The sequence below is a fragment of the Macrosteles quadrilineatus genome, unplaced genomic scaffold (genome assembly GCF_028750875.1).
Source record: "Macrosteles quadrilineatus isolate MER2022 unplaced genomic scaffold, UCM_ALF_1.0 Scaffold_8__2_contigs__length_117827958, whole genome shotgun sequence".
NCBI lineage: Eukaryota > Metazoa > Arthropoda > Insecta > Hemiptera > Cicadellidae > Macrosteles > Macrosteles quadrilineatus.
In genome coordinates this window covers 29,807,165-29,814,582 of record NW_026542601.1, presented here as the reverse complement: position 1 = coordinate 29,814,582, position 7,418 = coordinate 29,807,165, and the positions used below count along the sequence as shown (strand labels likewise).

At 32.7% G+C, this 7,418-nt stretch overlaps 1 protein-coding gene across 1 annotated transcript in view; it reads left to right on the top strand.

Moving 5' to 3' along the window:
- The first annotated feature begins 225 nt into the window (after positions 1-225).
- Positions 226-7,418, top strand: part of LOC129001032 (protein yellow-like) — a 57,674-nt gene continuing 50,481 nt past the window's right edge. The window contains exon 1 of the mRNA XM_054428173.1: positions 226-311. The gene's annotated coding sequence lies outside the window, so the exon portion shown is untranslated. The remainder of the gene's footprint in view (positions 312-7,418) is intronic.

Sequence of the window (7,418 nt, the reverse complement as noted above, 5' to 3'; positions counted from 1 at the left end):
AGGATACGCAATTTTGCTAATGTTTATGTTTATAAAAAAAAACATTTTTTTCAGGGCAAAAGACCAATCCACAAAATTGGCACCTCTTATGCCCCTTGTGTATCTTTAACCGAGAATTAGTCCAAAAGGTTCAAGACAAACATTCTCCCCACAGCCCTTTTCCCTTCCCCCACCACGGCTACCACTCCTGCCCTTCTCTTCATTGTTGTGTTGGTATCGCTGTCAGTCAGTTATTGTTGTGAGTACGGTCAGGACGGTCTACGACTTATCACTTGTTATCAGTGGGACCAACCGGCTTATCATTGAGGAAGGTGAGTTTTTAGCATAGATAAGTTTGTTATCATTGTTTGTTAAAGTATTTTTGTGTTGTGTGTACACTTTAAGGTAAGCTGTAACGTAAAGAAAGTATTTTAGTTTAGCAACTTGAAAATTATTGTAGTAGTTTTAATTAATTATAGTCGTGAAACCAGTTTGGCAAGAGTAAAATCTAAGCGAAATAATTTTTGTTGACCTCGTTGAAAACTTACGTTATTTTAAATATTATAAACATTTTACAATTACAGAAACAATAAGACTTATACTTACAATAACGTATTTCTTTTATGTCTTATCTATTGTTTAATATCATGTTTTTAATGTTCCTTATTCAAAAGTTCTACTGTATTTTTTTAAGGTATTTATCTAATTATATATTTTGATCATCTAGTTCTATTGTTTATTTTTAATGTAAAATCTGCTTTATTTCCTTTGATAAAACATTTACGACGAAATTGAATCATCACGATTATTGACCTTTTGTGGTTATTTCATTTCAATTGAAAGTACTGTACTGTGCTCGTAGCAACGTACCTTAAAACTAGGCAAGTTGTATTTTTATTTTTTATTGGGTCTGTTTACGCCGGTGTCATTTATCATTCACTGTAGTTTTTAATTTTATGTAAGGGCACAGTCAAAACACTGGTATTGATACTGTCTTTAACGTCGCCCTGTCGTTACATAAAAAGTAGGCCTATTATTAACCGATACCAGTTACAAATGGCATCTGGATCTGGCAACGATCTACATTTGCCTCATAGAATTTTATTCTAACAGGTTTATTGCCCTAAAGATTAACATCCAGTATAGAGTTGCAATTGCTCATTAATAACCGGGACTTAAACATTCCTTTACAATGAGCAAAATGAGGATGGACAAATCTGCTATGATTAAATAGATACAGCGAAAGACAACGGATTGATGTTAGCACGTAAAATACGTTTGTGACCGATAGAAGTAATTATTAAAGTTCAAATGTATTAAACTAAATTCTTTTTATTTTAAATCTAACTGAAAAGTAAAAGTATGTCGAGACAATAGTCTCACTACCTACCTACCAAAACTCTTCTTGAAGTGTAATATATTATATAATCTAAAAGATTTATAAAATAATTCGATCACAATCTTTGGACATTTTTCAGCTTGCCACTCTTATATTTTTAAATGTACTTACTACAAAATGTGAGTTAACTGTTTCCACTTCATAACTTACTTATGATTTAATTACTTTCGGAAATCAAATTGTGTTGCGTACGCATTGCCATTACTTTACTCTTTGGCCATAACAAAAGTGGACGAGCAATAACTTTATACAAGTTCTTTTCTTTTGAATTACATAATTTGAAAGTTTCTGAAATCATAAGAAATAAAAAGTATACATCAGCACGCAATTGACATAGGGACCGGTAAAGTCAGCTGGAGTGCGGTAAATGCACCGATCACTCTCACGTTCATCCACTTACTCTTTCAAAAAGCTATGATATGAGTTTATTTCTTGGTGGAAGGAAAACATAGGTGTGCTACTCCAGTCATAGACTGACGTCACCTGGATTGCAAACCAAAATCAGCTGATTTAACAAACCTGCCATATAAGTATATATTTGTTTGGATTTGATTGTTATTGTTTCTAAAATTATTTCCTAAATAGTTAAATGGCGTTTGCAATCCGGGTGACGTCAGTGTGACGGGAATAGCACAACATGTTTTTTCCTTCTACCATGAATTTATTCAGCCTTTTTGACGAAGCTACACATTAAACAAGTTGAAATATAAAGAATTCAGTAATTAATAAAGGAATGCATGATTGAGTTGGTGGAGTGATACTAATTGCCAGTGATAGCTGTTCGTTTGAAAACGAAGAAGGGAGTATTTTTGGAAGATAATTAATACAAGTAAACAATGTTATAAGTTATAAAATACGTTTGGTGATTTGGCGAAAAGAGTCACTTAAAGCCCTAATGATATGATCTGTAAGAAAGTCATATTTTTATGGGGGTATGTTAAATCTATAATGCAGCTTCACTAATCATCCTACAATAACGAAGATGAAAGCATGACTTGCATAAATTATTAGCCTAACATAATTGTAAAAAGATTGTCCATGGCAGCAAACTTTGAATTGGAAATATGAAATAACCCAATAACTGTTTGATTCTAAAATGTGGGATGTTTTGCAAAAAAGTATTATCAGCTTTCTTCAAGTGGTAATAGAATAAACGTCATATAAATCAAACAAACTTCAGGAAATGGTCAAATTTGTGTATCCATGGCAATTTGTTAACATGTTTACTTCATAACTTAGTGCCACGTAGAAGACCTCTTGTATAAGATCATTGAACCGTTTTGTCAATATATGCTGAATGGCAGTTGTGTCAATTCATCAATAGCTTACTATAATTGACGAACATCTTTGTTGAACAAACGTTCATCAAATATTTGTTCACAACCAACTACTTGATCAGTGACTTAGGCTACAAATTTATTGGACATTATATTCTCATGATGGAGTTGCAGCCAGTTGTTAAGCATAACTTTGGATGTCTTCCAATGATGTAGGTACCTCAACCGATAATACATTTAGTCATAGAGTAAAGCAACTATATGGCTGAATATATGGGATGTCTACACTTGTATTCAAAGTCGATGGTTTTAGTTAATAGTTAATGGAGGTTAATCCTTAGTTCAAAGAGGATCCATTCCCGTGTTGAATTTGTTGTCAGTTAGAATCAAATTAACAACCAATTGATGTACTGACAGAGTGATATACCTACTTCGAACAATAATTAGATACTGATTTCGGCCAAATACACCTACGTTTTAAGCAATCCAAACTGAAAGTACATATTCTGTAAACTACATAATATTGCAATCTTGTATGCCATATTAATTGTAAGAAAATCAAAAAAAGCTTATTCCTTATATGGGAAATTCGCTAAAACAAAGTGAAAATACGAATTTTGACAATAACTACTCTATGAGCAGCTCATTCAACTAGGTTTTGGATGAAAATTCTGCTACAGCTATTCCAAAAATATAAGATGGCTCCTACTTCAGTTTGTTTAGTCAAAAATACACACTCTTTCATGGATTGTAGAGTTTGCAACGCCTAGTCACCAAAAGTCGCCTAGTTACATCCCCATTTCAAAAAGGGGTGGTTCCAAGGTGCAATAAACGATAATGCAGGATCGTTGCAAATGTTCAAAACTTTGTTTATTTCTAGATGTTGAGGTTAGCTCATTTCCCGCGCTCGCGCGGATTTCGGCTTCGGCTTCTGGTAACGACATTGGCCAGCACATCTTACATAACCAGAGCAGAGTAATTAGCCAACACGGTCTGGTGCGTCTGCTGTCTTACAACTGTTTGTGAAACGTAGTCGAACCATAGATTAAGCTTGCTCCCTTATATTTCTCCATTAAATCCAGCAAGTAGTCTTCTCATCTTGTAAAATTTGAACTCTGTGTTGGTGTTAGTTTCTAGTGTAAAGATTTTGTTTCCAGATAAAATTTAATATGCTTACTGGTATGCCTAAAACTGTTATAGGATTGTACAATGTAAATTTTCCCACGAGACCGAAGAACCGAAGTCTGAGTGTGGGAAATATTTTTCATGTCAAAGTTACCTGTAATGCATTGATGTCAACTAAATTTTCTCTCATATCTTAAGGAAGATGTTACGATCAATGCCTCACTCATTAGTACACACTAATTAGCCGAGTAATACCATAGGACAAGAAACATATTTTTTTTTGTTTATACTCAGTTTAAAACGTTTCAAAGTTCGTTAAATAATTAAAGTAAAATAGTAAACAATATAACGTGCATTACATGAACCGGATAAAATAACCTTAAAATGACCTACAGCCAATTAAAATTATTAATCTATAAGAAATTACATTTTATCCAGGATTTTTTAACTTTATTGATCAACAAAAACAATAATACAAAAAAAATCAAAACAACTAAAAAAGGCAGAAGGTTATACAAATTACATTGTTTATATAATATTTTAGTACGAATGTTTATGATTAAAAGTATCACTAACTCAAATTCATTTCCCAATTAATTACTTGCAAATTGGTATGCACTTGGGATGGAAGTTTATACTCTTCTTTGTTATTGTAATGATTTAATAAGAATCTTAAAACAGGTCCTTAAAAATGTTAAGAATGGTTTTAAAGTTCTGTTTACTGTCTTTTTTTATAACTTAACGTTAATTATTTCCCTCTTGTACCTTTTCCTTAACATGACCTTAGATTAACCTTAACTATTCAGAACGTAACCAATTAACAACTGATGGAAAGATAGACAACACATAGTTTTTATAATAACCCAGTATAGTTTAGCAAGTCATTATTGCACTTGAACACTATCACCACTACCCTTTCACTCTCAAATGTTAATGTTGTTTCACCATTTACTATCTAAATAACGATTCTCAAATCACACGCAGAACTTTTAAACATATCGGCTTCTTTGCCCTCAACCATGTTTTCCCCACCATTAAATCAGGTAATTGTTTATCCAAGGTTGCAATCATTAACTTCTATCGCATTACCGTTAACTTATGTTCAAATTGATGACATCGTGACAGGCTCGCTAACTTGGAATTGCGAGTAATTTGACAATATTTCAAAGATAATTGGTCATAATTTACATCGTTGGGAAGTACAACTGGTACCAAAATAACAAACTCATCTTTCAAGATGGTAATATGTTTAAGGTAGTTTCAAGGCTTCCATTGTACAACTATTAATTGGATTCCCGGAGCTTAGTAGCATTTAACTAGCGGATATACTGATCGAAGATTCGGAGACAGCAATACTCCAGCTTCTTTTCAAGCTTCATATTAGTACCTAAAAAGGGTTAGAATCTTGGTGACTGGGAGGATATGACCGTCGCCTATTAACTATCCTAGAAGGTCACTTGTAAGATCCTGAGAAATGTAGGCAAAAATGAAAAATGAAAAATGAGATGAAAAATGAGAAATGTAGGTTTCAATTCTTATGGTTTGAAACTGATCAGCAATGTTTTTACAGTTTGAAACTGATCAGCAAAACTTTTTATAGTTTGAAACTGATCGGCAACTTTTTATAGTTTGAAACTAATCAGCAAAACTTTTTATGGCTAGAACCTGATCAGCAAAACTTTTTATAATTGGAACCTGAGTCAAGGGTCTTGATCATTGGTCTTTTAGTAAAGGAAAAACATATTATTCAACAACAAAGCCATAAAAGAAACCTTGTGTTGCATTCTGCCGGCTTGTGAAAAAACCATTTCTTCTCTCTTATACTTAGATTTAAATAGGGAAAATTTTGTCTCTATCTCAGGACAATTTATAATGATAATGAAGTCAATGAAGGTTTACGATTTTTTTTCCTTTCCTCGAGAATCTAGATTTGCGTTGCTGCATGCTGCTTTGCTTGCGATAGTTTTGTTGGAACCTCTTTTCATGGAATTTTCATGGCGTCTAGTGATATAAGGTTTGTCTTTGATTCATCTTCTTGTGTGAGCTAAAATTTTGCAAGCACTGTATTTTTTGCAAAGAAGTTTAATATGAAATCAATTATCAAGCATTAATTAATTAATACATTCAGTTAGTATTAGAGTAATTATTGGTTATAGTTCTCGCCTTACGATGTAAAGATTTGTTGTTCGATTCTTAGAACTGAGAACAGTCGGGAACGGTTTGACGGTCTTGATCACTTGGCTTTTAATAAATAGTTCAGGTTAAGGACAGCTGATTTTGGTCAGTAAGAAAAATATACAAGGCATATAATTTTATTGTATTTTTATCCTTTATTCATATTCGGGTTAAAATACGCCCTGTAGCATCCCTAACACTCTTGGTTATAACAATACCTCATAAATATTTTATTTTGAGATATCTATATATATAATACGTGAAGCCGTTTTTTGTTAACGCAACTCCTCCCTTATTTGTGGACCAATTTCAACGTTTAAGGTGTCAAAAGATTCGTTACAATATGTAGTTTTGCAATAAGGTTTTAGAATTTTAAAATTCTTACTCTTAAGGGCGTGAGGCCCTCACGAAGGTTGGGTTTTCCCCATAAGAAATACATGGAACAAATTTAAAAACAAAAAACAGCTGTTTCTAAAAAGAAACTCAATAGCTTTTTGTGAGTAAATATTGATGTTTATAATATTCAGTAGGTTAAGACCATGCCAAACAGTTATTCAGTTTTGTTGGAAGAACAGAAATGCCTCAAGTTCAAAGAAGAAATATTGAAAACGGGAGGATGAGACAATAATAATAAGATATCTTATGCGTATGAGGAGAGTAGAAAAAGAGAGGCCTGGTCTAACAGATACCCATTCAGATACACATTTACTTGGTGAGATGGATAATATTGGCCAGCTCTGCTGTGCAACTTACTTTGGAAGTGATAAAATATACGAAGCACATAGTGTTGTCACGGTGGTAAAGTAAATGTCAAATGAAATGAATGCATGGAAGAAATGTTTACTTCTGACACTGACAGATCGAGATATTTCAAAACATTTATTAATAATGCCTTGACTATGATAAGTTCAAGTACCGGTAGTAAGAGTGTACCAAATCTTAGCGGACCTTATGTTTTTTATCGTTAACTTTTGTATTACTCCTCTACTTCAATTGAGTAAAACGCAAATGGGTTGTTTACTTCTAGGTTATATTGCCAGTTCCTCAGACAAACTTATACAAAGTTTTTTGACTGATTTCACCAACAAAATCCAGACATTTCAAGTCGAAAATAAGAAGTTTCAAAAACTCATTTGCTATTGAAAATTTTAGTGGCAATATTAGACCAAACATAATGAAGGAATTAGTATTAGTATTTATGTAAATGACCCAACTTAAATTACTTAACACAGGTTATCAGTAAGGCAACAGTTTTCTTCAATTCTCAATGCTGGAAAAACTTTGTAGCATCATTTTAACTCCAATTGAAGCAGATCGTTTAGCATTAATTAGAAGATAGTTACCAGTTAAAACTGAGAGCAGAAATAATGTAGGTGAACCTTGACGACGCAAATACAGATATTTAAAATTAGTTTCTAACAAGTGTTTAAACAACTCTAAGTTGTAACTAAAATTACTCGAAT